Raw genomic sequence first — 18,058 nt, forward strand, 5'->3', positions numbered from 1 at the left:
AAAAAAAAAAAAAAAAAATTAAACCGCCTTTGAAACGCGCGTTTCACTGAACGAAAAAACGCGAAAATAACGAGCATAAAAAAACCGCTCAGGTGTGAACCCAGCCTTAGTTAGCAATGGCATGATAAATATTCATTTCATGTTCTTCATAATATTAAGAGACTGACCTAAAATCATGATTATGTATTGCTTTAGAAACATTGTGACCTGTCCCTTTAAGAAAAAGTATCGGTAATTGGTATTGGCGAGTCCTTGGGAAAAAAGTATCGGTACTCAGTCTTAAAGTGGTATCGGTGCATCCCTATTTTTGACAATTCCTATGAGACCTTTTTGATGTAACCAAAAAACCCTGGCGCGCACGAGCGGGAAACCACCAGGATTTTGAACGGCCAGCGAAGGCCGTTTACATACAAGTGGTCCGGCGTCTGTACAGACGCCCGATCGCTTGTATGATGCAAGTCAGGGTGCGCCCCCCTCCTTACCTTTCCTCGCCTCCGCCGCTGCCGTCCTGTGATCCTGGGTGTCCATCCATCCTGGGCGATGTGGCTTTGTGCACTGAGAATGGAGGAAGATCACGATCTCCCTCCGCTCTTCTCCCCGGTCTCTGAATGCAGGAAGTGATGTATATTACCTCACTTCCGCATTCCTCTGTCAGAAGCTGATGAAGCAGATCTGTGCTTTATCAGCTTCTCTGGGGGTCCCTAGGTGACATTAGGGGTCTTAGAGACTTCTGATGTCTCCATAAAGGGGACCTGTAATTTGTTATCACATAGGGGGACTTCTTAGTCCCCCTATGTGATAACAATAAAGTTATGTGTAAAAAAAAAAGTTACAAAAAAAATTGCTCACAAAATAAATAACATTTACACACACACAAAAAACCCCCCACAAAAATGTTTTAAAGTCCCCCACCCCCACATAGATGCGTTAGGTGCGCCTACACGCAAAAACAATGATTGCTCCAATTATGCCGCACATATTACATATCGCCGCGGACGTCACAGTGAGAGCAATCATTTTAGGGCCATCAATCACTGATAACGCTAAACTGATGAGCGGTAAAATCTTTTTAAATGTTGCCTACGGGCGATTTTGGCTATGGTAGTTTTATGCGATTTCGCGAGCGCGCGCAATTTTAAGGCTTGACATGTTTGGTGTCTATTTACCCGACGTGACCCCACCTTTTATATTTTACCAAAAAATTGGGTAATATTAAATGTTTCCTAACATAATAAATGGAAAACCATTTTTAAAAATGTTCGGCACTTTCTTTGTTGTACAGTATAGAAAAAAATAAAAACCGCAGTGGTGATTAAATACCACCAAACAAAAGCTCTATCTGTCCCCAACAAATGGTATAAAATTAATTTCAGTACAGTGTTGCATGACGGAATAAACGTCAGTCAAAGTACCGCAGCGCTATATACTGAAAAATGGCATGGACTGGACAGGAAGGGGGTGTAAACACCCCAGTCAGCAAGTGGTTAAAGGATAAAACATTTTCCCTCCCCCCAATGTTAATGAAAGCACTTACCTTAAATTATGTTTCTTAATCCGATCTTCTTTCCTGTCCTTTTCAGCCATCTCTCCAGCGCTGCTGCGGGTCTCCGATCCGATCTCTGTCCTTGCTGGCACTTCCTGTCTCACGGTGTCTGCATGCGGGTGCACGCTGTCCATAGACTTACCTTGTGTCTCTGCTCGTCTCCCGGGCCGAAAATCTGAATTGCGCATGCGCCCGCCCCAGGATCCTTTGCGGTCGCCCGAGATTTTTCAGATTTTTGGACGGGAGTGCGCGGGAAGACACGGGTATGTTTAAACCCTTTTTAAAGCTTTCTTTTTTTTTTAAGTTTTAGCATACATCTCCTGCTTGCCAGCCGTAGATATATGCAAAAAAAAACCCGGAGGGTTTAATAGTTTAATAACCCTTTCAGTTGTCCGGTTTTGCAAGATGTTATACTGGACATTTACTTTTACATTGAGCGTTTAAACCACTTGTACAACAAAGATAAATGTTGACTGTTTTTTTGTTAAATAACAAAGTCTTTATTTACTTCACGCCAACATGTTTTTATTTAGAATTATAACTTAGATGGTGGTCAAACCAAAGTTTGGAATGCATTCATGCCAAAAAAAAAACACAATTCAGTGAGTTCACGAACTTGTTCCACAGCTATAATGGGTCCTCAGATGTTGTGTGCACAGCATTTGTGTATAACATTGAAGTATGTCCTTGTTCTACTGTATGTTTTGAAAGCACATAAACTCTTGAGTGCTAATGAAAGTCGTATAAGAGAGTATATTTGTAGTAATAATTGTTTTTCTGCTCTGTCCATTTAATGAAAGCGGTAAAACTCTTATTTTAATAAATGTGACAATTTGCTAATTTATTTTTCCTTTTACCAAATCATTGCTTTCAATCTCAATGCAAACTGTTTGTGTTCTTTCATGACATCCCCTGCCACTAAATGGTTTTGTTCTCTTTAAATCAGTTGAATCTCCATCATTATTTATCAGCATACCAATCATTATGCCAACTCCTTCTCTATACTTCAACATTTCAAGTGAAATGATTTAGGCCCGCGTCAATTATCTAAACCTACGTATTTGAATATAAATCTGTTAAATGTTTAATAGTATGAAGCATTTAAATGTGACAAGCAAAACTACAGATATTTTTTAATGGCTGTCTGAGCTAAAATCACTGCATTCAGAGATGTATACTGTATTTAAAAAATGTACAATAATTGCTGTTTCCTCATATCATTAGAGTGTGCTGGTTATGGTCTTGCATTTAACATGTAGTTCATTTTAAAGTGCTCAGTGTGAAAAGTAGATTTAGTTACTACCAGAGATAAACCAATCATCATGATAATTCAGGATGTTTTTTGTGCACAGGACTAGTGACATGATGCAACATGTGCCCATAACCGACAGGCTTATAACCTGATAACTCCTTGATTAGGGGTGATATTTTCCATTACATAGTATGTTTGTTTTTTTTTCTTTTCTGTATGGACAATTTTTATTCCACATAATGAAGTGAAATTCAGTCTCAGGAGGCTACTTGGCTACTTTTCAAGGGTCTGAAAGATAAATTATCTTTATACTAACAAAAGTGTCAGCATGTATATGTGTTTGTGTTGTAAAAAGGAAACCGTAATATTTTTCCTTCCATTTCCAATCATAGACTGTATAAATTATATCTGTAATTTGGCTTCTATGGGAAGCCCAGACCTTTTTCCTAAAGCTAGCCATACGTGGCTAAAATTGCTTCTGATAGGTTGCAGTCACTGTTCAGTTGATAGTTTTCAAGTGGTGTGTGCAGAGTCACCAACAGCTTAAATTTAAAAATGTCATCTGTCTATGGCTCTGCTTTAAACTGAGCCTGCAGCTAGGCTTTGGACATTCAAGTATTTATTCTCAAGGGGGCGTGGCCGCGATGTGAGAGGGAGCGCACGTGTCGGGTGAAGCTCTGCTGCCTCCGCTCGGAAAATCCTGAATTATATCCTGCCTACCGCACCATTTGACCCGTTCCGGTCCCTCACCCTGTGCTAGACTCACCTGAGCGACGATCTATGTCCGCCAGGTACCGCAGACATGCCGCAGCGCTGAGACGATCCACCAGGAAAACGAAGGGCTCAGGTGGGGGAAAGGCCGGCGCCATCTTGAACTCCCCTGTGCCTGTTCCTGAGCCTCTCCTGCCGCTGTTGAACATGGAGGGGGATAGCGTGGAGGGGGTGAGTGAAGGGCCACCACAGACACTTACTACTGGGGGGACTGTGCCACATACCCCAGAAGCTGCAGGGACCTCTGCAATCCTGGCTGCGATTGAGGGGTGCCGAGTCACCCTCACGGCCAAAATTGACCACCTGGCTGTGGAATGCACCCTGATCCGCCATGATTTAGACAAAATCCGTACACGCCTAGCCACGGCAGAAACGAGGGTGTCGCAGGTGGAGGACACGGTGCAGGGCCATACGGCTGCAATTACTGATCTGCAACATACAGTGCGTGTGCTCGCTGCAAAGGTGGATGACGCAGAGAACAGCATGAGGAGAAATAATGTACGCATTATTGGAGTACCAGAGGGGGAAGAGGGAACGGATGCGGTACATTTTGCTGAAACCCTGTTTAAAAAAGTCCTGGCGCTTGACACATTGCCCCCTACATTCGTGGTGGAACGGGCGCACCGGGTGCCCACTGGCAGGGCGATACCTGGAGCCCCCCCCGCGCCCATTCTTTGCTCGCCTCTTGAACTACAGGGACAGAGACAGGATCCTGGCTGCAGCTCGCAAGTCCCCCGACATGTGCTGCGGTAACGCGCAACTTCGGTTCTTTCCTGATTTTTCCGCAGAGATCCAGAAGCGAAGGAGGTCGTTTGTGGATGTGCGTCGCAGACTTCGGGAGAAGGGGATCCAATATGGCATGTTTTATCCGAGTAAACTATGTGTCCAGCATTCAGGCAAGGTTCACTTTTTTGATACCCCGGCCCAGGTGGGAGACTGGCTGGATGCATTGGGATAAGAGGGATCTGCGTTAATTGGTTTACTTTCCTGGCCTGGACTCATCAGGACTGCCCTGCTTTGGGACTGTCATGGGATCTCACCTTACTGTCGGGCAGGAGTTAGTTTTGGGGCGACTAGGGACTCGGGTGGACTCAGTCTGTACCATCTTCTGCTGTTCTCCTCGGAGCCCGAAGGCTGCCCCACGTTCTTATTTTTGGTGGATGGCTTAGTTTCCATCAGGAGGCGGCGGATACTACATCACACCCGGAACTGGCTGTTTTTTAGTTTAGCCCTTTTATTTTTTCCTTTTGGGGATTTTTATCCCAACACTGGGACACCTTTACCTGGAGGTGCTCTGACAATTGGTCGGGGGTTTGGGTTTAAGCTTCTAGTGGGGTAGGTTGTTTTGTTTACTAGCAAGCAAGGGAGTTCTCAATGTGGGTTCTGGGGTTGTTTATTGGGGGGGGGAATGTGCCATGTGTGTCCTTAGGGCGATAGGAGGAGGTTCTTTTTCTTGCATATGTTCGGCCTGATGTGTCCAATGTGTTCTCCTAGGCCACTCATGTCTCTTATTTGTTTTGATGGGGGATCGTATTGATATTTTGTCATGGAATGTGAGGGGTCTCAATGATAAATTCAAACGTGCTATGATTTTGAATTACCTGAAGCAACAGCACCCACACATTATTCTTTTGCAGGAAACCCACCTCACGGGTAGCAAGATTTTGACATTAAGATGCCCATGGCTGCATAAAACATACCATGCTACTTATTCGGTATATGCAAGGGGGGTGTCGATCCTAGTTAGTAGGTCCCTACCCTGTTCGGTTACCCATACCATCATTGATCCCGGGGGCAGGTATCTTGTTTTAATAATGTGAATGCGAAGCAATTTTCTATTGTTAATATGTATGTTCCGTCCCCTTTTCAGGTGCAGATCCTCTACACCGTCTTTCAGAAGTTGGCGGCCTTCCTTCCCTTGCCTGTCCTAATAGCGGGTGACTTTAATAACATACTGGACCCCTCTCTGGACTCCTCCAATACGGCCAGAGCTGCGGGATTGGAATTGCTATCCTGGGCGGATGCGGCCGGCTTGGATGGAGATGGAAAAATCCTGGACAGCGGGCGTACTCTCATCTTTCTCACACTCATGGCTCCTCGGCCCGTATAGATATGGCCTTTGGCAACAGGGATCTGCTTAATCTGGTTGTCGGGGCTACCTATCTACCTGGGGGATTATCAGACCATGTCCCCTTATCGATTTCCTTGTTGCTCCCTGGTCTGAGGGGCTCTGGGTGTTGGAGGCGGTCACCGAGTTGGCTGAGCGTGGAAGCGGTTTCGGCCCATATTGTCCCCGCTATGGATGGGTACTGGGAGGTAAATGAGAGTACAGCATCCCCTAGTGTGGTGTGGGATGCCTTTAAAGCTAATGTGAGGGGGGAATATGTTTCGGCTATTAAAGCCTCTCGGGTGGAGTTTAACGCTACATTGGAGGAGTTGCAGAGGGTGTCTGGGTGTGCGGCGGCTTTCGCGGATTCCCCGGGGGAGTCTTCTCTGGAGGCGCTGAGAGTAGCACGCAGAGCCCTTCATCTACACCATGTGGAGATGACCAGTTGCTCCCTGAGGGAACTCCGTGAATCACTCTTTGAACGTGGTGACACAAATGGTAGACTTTTGGCCCTCCTAGTGGCGGATCAGAGAACCCAAACATCTATTCCGTGTATTATAAGGGAGGGGGGTGATCGGGTTACGGAACCTCGGGACATACTACAGGAGTTTCAGAAGTACTACCAACATTTATACTCTAGGATCCCAACGTATGATTCGGAGCGCCTGGAGGCACTCCTGGGGGGCTTATCCTTGCCGGCTTTGGGTGTGGTGGACAGTGGAAGTATGGATGCGGATGTGTCGGTTCCTGAGATACTGGCGGCCATTGCTTCATTCCCTAATGGGAAATCCCCAGGGCCGGATGGCCTGCCTGGGGAATGGTATAAATTGTACGCGGAGCAATTGGCCCCCAGGCTCCGGTACCTATATGCATCTGCCCTGGAGACTGGTGGACTCCCGGACTCTTTTCGGGATGCACATGTGGTGCTGCTCCCTAAACCCGGCAAGGACCCTCTCTTGTGTTCCTCTTACAGACCAATTGCCCTTCTCAATATGGATCTCAAGATTCTGACCAAGGTACTGGCAACCAGATTGTCCAAGGTAATAGGCTCACTGGTTAACATTGACCAGACGGGGTTCATGCCGGGCAAGTCCACGGACACCAATCTGCGAAGGGTTTTTACCCTTATTCATCTATCGCAGGGGGTGGAGAGTACCAGAGCGTTGGTGTCATTGGACATAGCCAAGGCATTTGACTCGGTGGATTGGGGATTTATGGCCCGAGTACTCCGATCTATGGGTTTTGGACCACGTTTTAGACAATGGATCGATATACTGTACAATAGACCCAGGGCAGCTCTGAAAATCGGACATGCTCTTTCCGCACCTTTTGCAGTGGAGCGGGGCACACGTCAGGGTTGTCCATTATCCCCAGCCTTATTTGCTCTGGTGATGGAACCCCTGACGGTGGCCCTTAGATCCTCCCCGAACATAGCGGGTATCCAGGTGGGGGGGTGGAGGAGCGCCTGGCACTGTACGCAGATGACCTCATACTGTTTCTTTCTGATGCTGGGCCATCCCTACGTGCAGTGTTGGAGGTGCTGGAGGAGTTCGCTGTGTTCTCGGGGTTGCGAGTGAACTGGTCAAAGTCACATATTCTACCATTGTCCTCTGACTAAGCTGCAGGCAAACCCTGATCTCCCTCTCCAATGGGTGGACAAACTTACCTACTTAGGGGTTACAATTACTGCGGGGGTGGGGGATTACTATAAACTGAATGTGCTCCCTCTGCTACCGAATACTAAACGCAGGCTGGAGGCGTGGATGCACCTACCGCTGACTCTTATAGGGCGCACTAATCTCATCAAGATGAAGGTACTCCCTGTTCTGCTGTACTTCCTCCATAATGCTCCCACGCGGGTACCTAACGCTTTTTTTAAACAGATGCATGGACTCTTCTCCACCTTTGTTTGGAATTCCAAGACTCCACGGGTGAAGCTCAGCCTTCTCCAGGAACCTTGGACTCAGGGAGGCCTTGCATTACCTAATCTCAAGAAATACTACCTGGCGGGGCAGATGGTGGTAGCGGGCAGATGGTGGTAGCACACAGATGGCTTACTGCGGACGATGGTGATGCGGCTGTGGTAACAGAGGCAGCGTTAATGGGGTCGTATGCGGCTCTTACGGGATTGGTTTATAGGGGAGTGGGGGCGCCATATCCCCTGACGGCCCCTATGGAGGCAACTCTTAGGGCCTGGGATGAAGTATGTAAAATCCTGTACCCAGAAGGTGCTAAATTATCGCCACACACTCCCTTGTGGAACAACCGGACGACCGAAATCAAGGCAGAATAAGAGTTCAATTACCCAGACATAAATTGGGCCAATGGAACTTCGGGTACGGCAAAGGCGGGGCGATTTCTAAACATGTTGCGCGACAACTTCATGGACCAGATGGTGGAGACTCCTACCAGAAAAAATGCCATCTTAGATCTAATTGTCACTAATAATGCAGAGTTAATCGAGGATATTGTAATTGGGGAGTCATTGGGTAATAGTGATCACAATGTGATTACTTTTAATATTGAACACAGAAAAGGGAAGTGTATTCCTATTCCTATAGCTATACCTATTTCGATACTTCCAGTTACGACATGCATTCCAGGCGCAGATGGAGGGGCCTTACTGTTCCCTTGCGGTTTCGCCTCTGGAATTCACGCTCAGACGGGAGGGTATACAAAAACCTTTATCGCTGGTGTACCAGGCCCTGTCAGCCACGGAAGGTGTCCATAAGCTCCCTTGCAAACCAAAATGGGCAATGGACGTGCCGGATCTCTCTGACGACGACTGGGAGGAGGCGTGGGATTCCCCCTTCTCTCACCTGGTTTCTATCAGAGATAGGCTTATACAATTTTTAAAATCCTGCATCGAGTTTACTATACGCCTGCAAGACTTGCAAGGATCTATCGTGATCCCACAATCTCGTGTTGGCGTTGTTTGGCACAACCAGCTGATTCTCGTCACATTTTTTGGGACTGTACGGGGATTACGGGGTACTGGAAACTATTAACTGACTTCATTTCGCAGGTTATAGCACTTCCTGTTCCGCAAACAATATCAGTGTGCTTGATGGGGCTTACTGAACAGGTTGCCCCTACTACTGCCCTGCGCACATTGACTGGAATACTATTGTTCTCAGCTAGGAAACTAGTGGTCCTCCACTGGAAGAGGAAAGATCCTCCCACTTTGGCGGAATGGAGGGGTGTTGTCGATTCCTCCCTGCATCTGTACAAGGCGGCCTACCTCAATAGGGGATGCCCTGGGAAATTTGACAGGATTTGGGGTGGTTGGATTGCTTTGGCCTAATTACGAGCAAGTGACGGAACTGAGCCACCTTGAGTATGGTTAGGATGATATAGGCAGCTGTCCCTATGCCCCACCACCTTGTAGTTCACACTTCACTATCCGGTCACGCCACGGAGAGGATATAATTACAGGAGACTGTTGACTCAGTGTGTTTATACAGACACTCGGCCCCCCCAGTTGTGGGGGGTTGGGGGCCTGGGGATACACCATTTTTGTGGCACTAAGGCATTCTGAGGTATTTGGTTCTGGTGGTACACTCGGTCCTGGGGCACGACCTGGCACAAGTTTTGGGGGAGGGGGTGGTTTATTCTGTTAGGTGGGGGTGTGGGATGTTTGGAATAAGTATGTACCCCTACTGTTGTAGGTGATTTGTTGTTAATGTTTGTTATATGCAAAACTGAATAAAAAGTACTTTTCAAAAAAGAAAAGTATTTATTCTCAACAAGTAATATATTAGCTTTCAAACAAGACCTCACTGACATCTGTAGCAAAAGACACTATGGGGCATTTCATCCTCAAATTCACAACAGAAGCACTAACTCAAAGTCCTGTTGTCAGGGCACATTCACACTAAATACAGTGACTGGTGTTTTTCAGCAACTGAACAATGCCAGTCACTGCTAGGGTACATAGAAAATAATTGTTTTCTCTGTGCCCCGTTCACACCACAATGCAGGTGTGATCTGTGGTACGGTGCAGTGTGAAAAAATGCAGACATGCTGCATTTTCTTTCACAGCACCGTACCACAGATCACACCTGCAGACAGTGATAAAGTTAAAATAAAGAAAAAATGTAAACTGTGACAGCACTGGCAGTGTGCATACTGCTGGAGCTGTCACACAAAACTATAGTCTGCCTGCTAAAACGCTCCATTTTAGTGGATGCAGTAGCATGAAAGTGACACTAAACTCAGGCGTTAAGTCTTAAAAAGGCATTCAAGTACTTTAATTACAAAAATGTAGCTTATTTGTGTATCACTCAGCTGTAGATCCTCAAATCATATCTGAATTTGTGCGGACACTGTCCTTTCTTCTGGAGGGTGGCTACTTTTGTTCTCCATGGTCCCTGTGTGTGTTGTAAAGTAGCCACTGCTCCAAGCTCACACCTGTGATTACATAAGCATACTCCCGAGACTATAACTTCAATACAAATTAGTAAACTAAGAGTCAGATTGTAGTCTGTCACGGGAGCGAGCTTAGAGCCGTGGCTACTTTACAACACACACAGGGACCATGGGGAACTAAAATAGCCACCCTCCAGAAGGAAGGACAATGTCAGCACCAATTCAGAGATGATTTGTGGATCTGCAGCAGAGTGATACACAAAAAAAGCTACATCTTTATTACTAGATAACGTGAATGCATTTTTAAGATTTAACTCCCGAGTTTAGTGTTACTTTAACAGGCCCTCAGGCCTTAGCTCACCCTTCTTCCCCCTCCTAAACAACCTGCTTTGTGTTTGCATTAGAAGGGATGAAGGATGTTAAGCCTCTGCTGGAAGAGGGAGCAGGAAGAGCTGAGCTTCTGGGAGAATAATTTAGACTACTTCATTGCTTCTGCTGTGAACTTTAGGATGAATTTGTCCAAAGTGCCTGCAACTTCAGAGGTCGGTGATGGCTTGTTTTAAAACTAATTTCCTGCTTGTTAAGAATGTTTAAATGGTCATAGTCTGGTTTTAATCTGGTACATGAATCTCTTTTGATGTGCAAAATCTAAAGATCACTTAGGCAATAGAACCCACTTATGGAGTGCCCAGACTTTCACGCCAGTCATTTCTTGCAGCTGGTTGCCTCTCCCCGCCCACAGTAGATCTCCGGACGAAAAATTGTGGGCGCCCCTGCACTAGTGCAATTTTATGTTTCATTGAGTTCCCTTTTAAATTGTTTGATTTTTGCTTGATTCTTGTAATTTTTTTTAAAATCAAGCTCTCTTGTAAGAAATGTGTTATAACAATAACATTGTTTTTCCTCACTCATGGACAAAGTTGTTCTTCTCTCAAATTGTTCCTTATATCCCATCTGTCTTTTGCTTTTTAATGAGCGAGATACAGCAACGGTTATCACACAAACCAAAATAAGATGTGGTTTAAAATTTTACCAGCTGGCTCCTATGTAGCTTATGCATTGGTCTGTTCTTTCTCTCCCCCTTTCTCTCTTAGTTATAAACACATACACTCACCGGCCACTTTTATTAGGTACACCTTGCTAGTACTGGGGTTGGACCTCCTTTTGCCTTCAGAACTGCCTTAATTTTACGTGGAATAGATCCAACAAGGTGTTGGAAACATTCCTCAGAGATTTTGGTCCATATTGATATGATATCATGCAGTTGCTGCAGATTTGTCGACTGCACATCCATGATGCAAATCTCCCGTTCCACCACATCCCAAATGTGCTCTATTGGATTGAGATTGAGATCTGGTGACATGTTCAAGAAACCAGTTTGAGATGATGTGAGCTTTGTGACATGGTGCATTATCCTGCTGGAAGTAGCCATCAGAAAATGGGTACACTGTAGTCATAAAGGGATGGACATGGTCAGCAACAATACTCAGGTAGGCCGTGGCATTTAAACGATGCTCAATTTGTACTAAGGGGCCCAAAGTGTGCCAAAAAAATATCCCCTACACCATTACACCACCACAACATGAAAGCAGGATGGATCCATGCTTTGATGTCGTTTACGTCAAATTGTGACCCGACCATATGAATGTCGCAGCTGAAATCGAGACTCATCAGACCAGGCAACGTTTTTCCAATCCTCTATTGTACAATTTTGGTGAGCCTGTGCGAATTGTAGCCTCCGTTTCCTGTTCTTAGCTGACAGGAGTGGCCCCCGTTGTGAAAGCTTCAAGCTTCGACGTGTTGTGCGTTCAGAGATGGTATTCTGCATACCTAGGTTGTAGTGAGTGGTTATTTGAGTTACTGTTGCCTTTCTATTATATGAAACCAGTCTACCCATTCTCCTCTGACATGAACAAGGCATTTTTGTCCAAGCAACTGCCGCTCACTGGATATTTTCTATTTTTCGGATCATTCTCTGTAAACCCTAGAGATGGTTGTTCGTCAAAATCCCAGTAGATCAGCAGATTTTGAAATACGTAGGCCAGCCCGTCTGGCACCAACAACCGTGCCACGTTCAAAGTCACTTAAATCCCATTTCTTCCCCATTCTGGTGCTCGGTTTGAACTTCAGCAAGTCGTCTTCACCCTGTCTAGATGCCTAAATGCATTGAGTTCCTGCCATGTGATTGACTGATTGGCAATTTGTGTTACCAAGCAATTGAACAGGTGTACCTAATAAAGTGGCCGGTATGTGTGTCTGTGTGTTTTAGCTTATGTTTCCCTAGACTGGATGATTGTTGGGTACTAAATAATTCATAGCTCAGCGGTATTCATTAAAGGTGAGCTAAAACCAAACCATTTTTTTGGCTTTAGTTCTCTTTTGGGTCACAGGAGTACATTTTCTGCCCCCTATATGCTGCAGCAAGGAACAATCCCAACAATATTGTCAGGATCCACCACGCTGCCTGATTGACAGCTGGCTCGACCTATCTAGAGGCAGTGCCAGCTGTGCCTGCCCCCCCCCCCCCCTCTGTCTTTTCCTCCAATGAGCACTGGTGGAACAAAGAGGGGAGGAGGGAATCGCCGTGGGCAGTGGTGACTGACACTCATCTTTCTCTGCATGGAGAAGACTGTGAGCTAATCGATCAGCAGTTCGCTCAACTCTTGATCTATAGAACCGGCATGTGAATCCTGCAGTGTCGCACGCCAGCTCTGAGTATTGTGAAAAGTATGAGAAGGGTGATAGCAGCAGAAGGTGGGGTAGCATGGTAGGTGTACATGTGGGGAGAAGGTGTAAAATAGAACTTTCACTTAGAAGTAGAGCATGTTAAACTAGAATCCACATGTACGCCAAGCAGATGTTATATCCAGAATGAGCTTTTATATATTTTTTCATGGTGTTATATATTATATATAACACCATAAAAAAAGTATTCATATAAAATATGGTGATTGCATTTTTTATTGCTTTCTTTGTAGTTATGGAACGCCAATGCCGTCCCCTCTATCTATATTTTATGAATGCCATTCTCTTTTCCTTTTATGTGATGCTTTACATTTTTATTAAGCCATACAGGTTTTGTTTGTGATCTTTTACTTTTATTACCCATATCACTTCTACTGTCGTGGTAAACAACCTGCTTCCCTATTTATAATGGTCTGGCCCTCTAGCAACTTCAGCGCGAAATTATAGCTAATTTGCCTACAAACGTGGTCATAATAAACGCACACACACACACACACACACACAAACACACACACTTTATTACCAAAAGTATTGGGATTCCTGCCTTTACACGCACATGAACTTTAATGGTATCCCAGTCTTAGTCCGTAGGGTTCAATATTGAGCACGCCCTTTGCCGCTATAACAGCTTCAACTCTTCTGGGAAGGCGTCCACAAGGTTTTGGAGTGTGTCTAAAGTTTGACCATTCTTCCAGAAGCGCATTTGTGAGGTCAGGTACAAATGTTGGACGAGAAGGCCTGGCTTGCAGACTCTGCTCTAATTCATCCCAAAGGTGTTCTATCGGGTTGAGGTCAGAACTCTGTGCAGGTCATTCAAGTTCCTCCACCCCAAACTCGCTCATCCATGTCTTTATGGACCTTGCTTTGTGCACTTGTGCACAGTCATGTTGGAACAGGAAGGGGCCATCCCCAAACTGTTCCACAAACTTGGGAGCATGAAACTGTCCAAAATGCCTTGGTATGCTGAAGCCTTAAGAGTTCACTTCAGTGGAACTAAGGGGCCAAGCCCAACCCCTGAAAAACAACCCCGCTCCGTAATCCCCCCTGCACCAAACTTTACACTTGGTACAATGCAGTCAGGCAAGTACCATTCTCCTGGCAACCGCCAAACCCAGACATGTCCATCGGATTGACAGACAGAGAAGCGTGACTCGTCACTCCAGAGAACACGTCTCTACTTCTCTAGAGTCCAGTTGCGGCGTGCTTTACACCACTGCATCCGACGCTTTGCATTGCACATGGTGATGTAAGGCTTGGATGCAGCTGGTCGGCCATGGAAACCCATTCCATGAAGCTCTCTACACTCTGTTGTTGTGTCAATCTGAAGGCCACACAAAGGTTGGAGGTCTGTAGCTATTACCACTAACAGTTCACCGTGGAATATTTAGTAGCAAGGAATTTCACGGAACACCTGAATCCAATGATTTGGAGGGGTGTTCCAATACTTTTGGTAATATGGTGTTTGTATGTATGTATGCATGTATATGTATATATATATATATTTATATATGTATATTTATATGTGTGTGTGTGTATGTGTGTAAATAAAAAAAGTACAGTAAATTTAAAAAAAAACAATGTTTCCCTACGTTATGTAATAAAACATCTATTTATTTATTCTTACCCATATTTTTGGTAAAATATAAAAGACGGTGTCACGTCTAGTAAATAGACACCAAACATGTCAAGCCTTAAAATTGCGTGCACCCGCAAAATCGCAAAAAAACGACCACACTGAAAATTGGCCATAGGCTACGCTTAAAACGCTTTTACCGCTCATCAGTTTAGTGTTATCAGTAATTAATGGCCCAAAAATTGTTGCTCGCACTCCGACGTTCGCAGTTATATGTAACATGTGCGGCACAATAGGCGCAATCGTTGTTTTCGCACATAGGTACACCCGACGCATATCTGCATGTGGGGGGCGGCTTCTTTATTTTTTTTTTAAAGATTCTTTAATTTTTGTATTACTTTTTTTTACACAACTTTATTGTTATCAAATGACCTAATGTCACCTAGGGACCTCCAGAGAAGCTGATGAAGCCAAAATCTGTTTCATCAGCTTCTAGCTGGATAGTGACACTGAATGCAGGAAGTGATGTATTATACATAATTTCCTGAATGACAGGAGAGTAGATCAAAGGGCTATCGTGTACTGAACTCCCTTTGATCTCCTGTCACAGAGCCATGCTGGTCCCGGCTGCATCGGGCACAGCGGATCTCGGGACCGGCAACGGCAGTGACAGCTGTTGGTAATACAAGTGATCGGGCATCTCGAGACGCTCGATCGCTTGAATGTAAAGCTCCCAGCCGGCCGTGTAATTACAACGGCTGGCCGGGAAGCTGCTCGTCGGGCTCCGCTGTCATCTCATCACAGACGAGTGGACAAGTGGATTTTTCAAGCCCTGTATATATACATATATATATATATACACATACACACATACATTTATACATACATACAGGGCTTTAAAAATTTTAGGGTGTCTCACCAGTCAGTCAAAAATGTCACCAGTCAGCATGACCAGGCTATTTATGTAAACATTTTTTAGGGACACATAGAGCTTTCTTTTAGTGGTATTTAATCACCACTGGGGGGGATTTACTGTTTTCCTATATAATGAAGAAAGTATCGTAAATTTTAGATTAAAAAAAAAAACTTTTTCCCTATGTTCAATTTTTTTTTATTCTTACCCATATTTATGGTAAAATATAAAAGACGGGGTCACGTTGGGTAAATAGACAACAAACATGTCAAGCCTTAAAATTGCGTGCGCCTGTAAAATCACCAAAAACTACCACACTGAAAATTGGCCATAGGCGACGCTTTAAACGCTTTTACTGCATCAGTTTAATGTTATCAGTGATTAATGGCCCTACAATTATTCCTCACACTCCGACGTTCACGGTGATATGTAACGTGCAGCACAATAGGCGGAATTGTCGTTTTCGCACATAGGCGCACCCGACGCATGTTTGCGTGTGTATGTGGGGGGCGGGGACTTAAAAAAGAAACATTTTATGCTTCTTTAATTGTTTTTTATTACTGTTGAAATTTTTTTTTTTTTAAACTTTATTGCTATCACATAGAGGGCTAAGAAGACCCCTATGTGATAGCCAATTTACATGACCGGTCCTCTTTATGAATATGTACAGTGTATTTGTGTGTTATAAGCCCATAGAGTGCAATTTTTATTTGGCTTCCAGTGAACTTACAGCCAACTTTCAGGCTGTGCATATTTCATGCTATGTGGACTGTACAGGGTGGGTACACCAATTGTAGTCTCATTGGAGGGTTGCAATTATACTCTTACATTGATTAAGCAGTTTACATTGTTACTGCAGTGAATATTCCCTTTGATGCCAGGTTAATATGCCTCTTTATGCTGCATCAATTATGGCAATGAATATCTTATTCTAAAGACGTTCTCTTTGTTTGTCACCCATTCTTGGTTTTATTACCTAATAATCATCTCATGTCTATGGGTATCTTTTGGTAACTAAGCCAATAAATATTTTCTTATTTTATGGTATTGACCAGTTTTAATTCATGTGTACAGTTGATTTTATTACCAAATATGCTAACCAATATTCACTCTCATTATTGCTTTCTCAGCTCAATGTAATAAATATATAACTGGGTATGCTGGTTTATGAACCAGTGATCATTATCATGTCTTGAGGAACAGATCTAAACAGATAACATTTAAGTTATAATGATTCTCTTGAAGCTACATTCTTTGATATAAAGGTTAATAAAATATTTTTGAAGACTTGGTGTTTCAGGGATTCCAGGACCTAGGGGCCTCAAAACCAGTTATTGCCTGATCTGTCTGTCAGTTTGGAATAATGTGTGATCCCTATATCTAATGCATAGAAACCAGTTATACTAAGCAGTGTTTCAGTTACAGGCGTAGGGGGTGCCCTGAGTCTTAAACAAGACAAGTATTAAAAAAAGGATGGAAAATAAAGTTTGAATGTTTGTGTTTCTAGCCACTGTCCACATATCTATGTGCTGTGGCTGGTTGCTGTTTTATTTCCATGCATCCTTTTGTACCTTACAGTAAAAGAATCTGTCACAAATTATTGTGACTCAGAGCTTTAGAAAAAGAGAGTGGGAGAAAGAGAGAGAGTACAGATTGACATCTGCGACTAGATAATAATGGGCAGCCGTTCTGCTCCCCTCCAGCCACAAAGCCAGCGTCGCCTTCCTGAAGGAACAAGGAGTAAGAAGAAAGGGGAGTGATGAAAGAGAGATACAAATCCACCGAGCCTCAGACGTGTTACTGTTGGGCCAGTTGTCTGCGTGCTACCATAATCCATTTTGATCTTTCCTGTCTTAATTGTGTGCTAAAGACAAACAGCCAGTGGAACTTCGTCAGCTTCGTCTTCCGAGGAAGAAAAACCCAAAACCAAATTTTATATATAGATACACACACACACACACACACACACACACACACACACACACACACACACACACACCTATTAATCAGTGTTTCTTTCTTTGAAGAAACACCTTTTTCTGAGCCAGGCTGAGACTCTATTAAAATCCATTTCCCTAATTATTTCAGCCCTTTCAGCATCAGGTCTCATTGTTTCATGAAATATGTAATCTGAAATGAGGTAGCCAGGGTGTGGTTGGGTCCTGATTAGAATTGCTAACAAAATTCAACTTTTGTTCGTCGATCGCTCAGAATTTTCGATTTGACATTATTTTAGCACTGCAGGACACAGACTTGCTTGTTTGGCAACTTTCTTGAAGTTACAGTGAGAACTCCCGTATTGACACTATTCATAAACGTGTTTTCCTATTTTCTTTTGCTAGTTAGTTTCCTTAAACTTCCTATTCTTCTAGTGCATCATTACCAGTGCTTTTGTTTTATTACTGAAAAATTAGTTTAAAGTAGATTTAAACCCAAACTGGATGACATTTAGGTTCCTAAAGTGCCATGTATCAAAAACAATTACCATGTTTTTTCCTAAAATACTGTTTATATTCGGCTGTGCGGAGTCTTAGGAGGGCTGTGTGGTGTCATCAGGGGTCATGGCCGGTCCCAGTGGGTGCGGGCGGCGTGGATTCACAGAATGGAGATTAGCTGCTGGCTCTGTAAGCAGGCGCCGCGATTCATAGGATGGCTTCAGGGACCTTGCTGGGGACCGTGGCAGGCTTCCTGTGAAGCCCGCGCCTGTTTACAGTGCCAGCTTTAGTTTAATCGGCACTTAGTATTGTGGCATTTTCATAAGTACAAGTACACGTTAAAATGCCCAG

The 18,058-nt window shown here is 44.3% G+C and overlaps 1 protein-coding gene across 1 annotated transcript in view; it reads left to right on the plus strand.

The window, feature by feature from the left end:
• DENND1A (DENN domain containing 1A) overlaps window positions 1-18,058 on the plus strand; it is a 702,656-nt gene that overhangs the window by 136,506 nt on the left and 548,092 nt on the right. The window lies entirely within an intron of this gene.

This window comes from Nanorana parkeri, unplaced genomic scaffold (genome assembly GCF_000935625.1).
Source record: "Nanorana parkeri isolate BGI_ZX_2015 unplaced genomic scaffold, ASM93562v1 scaffold248, whole genome shotgun sequence".
NCBI classification, from domain to species: Eukaryota; Metazoa; Chordata; class Amphibia; order Anura; family Dicroglossidae; genus Nanorana; species Nanorana parkeri.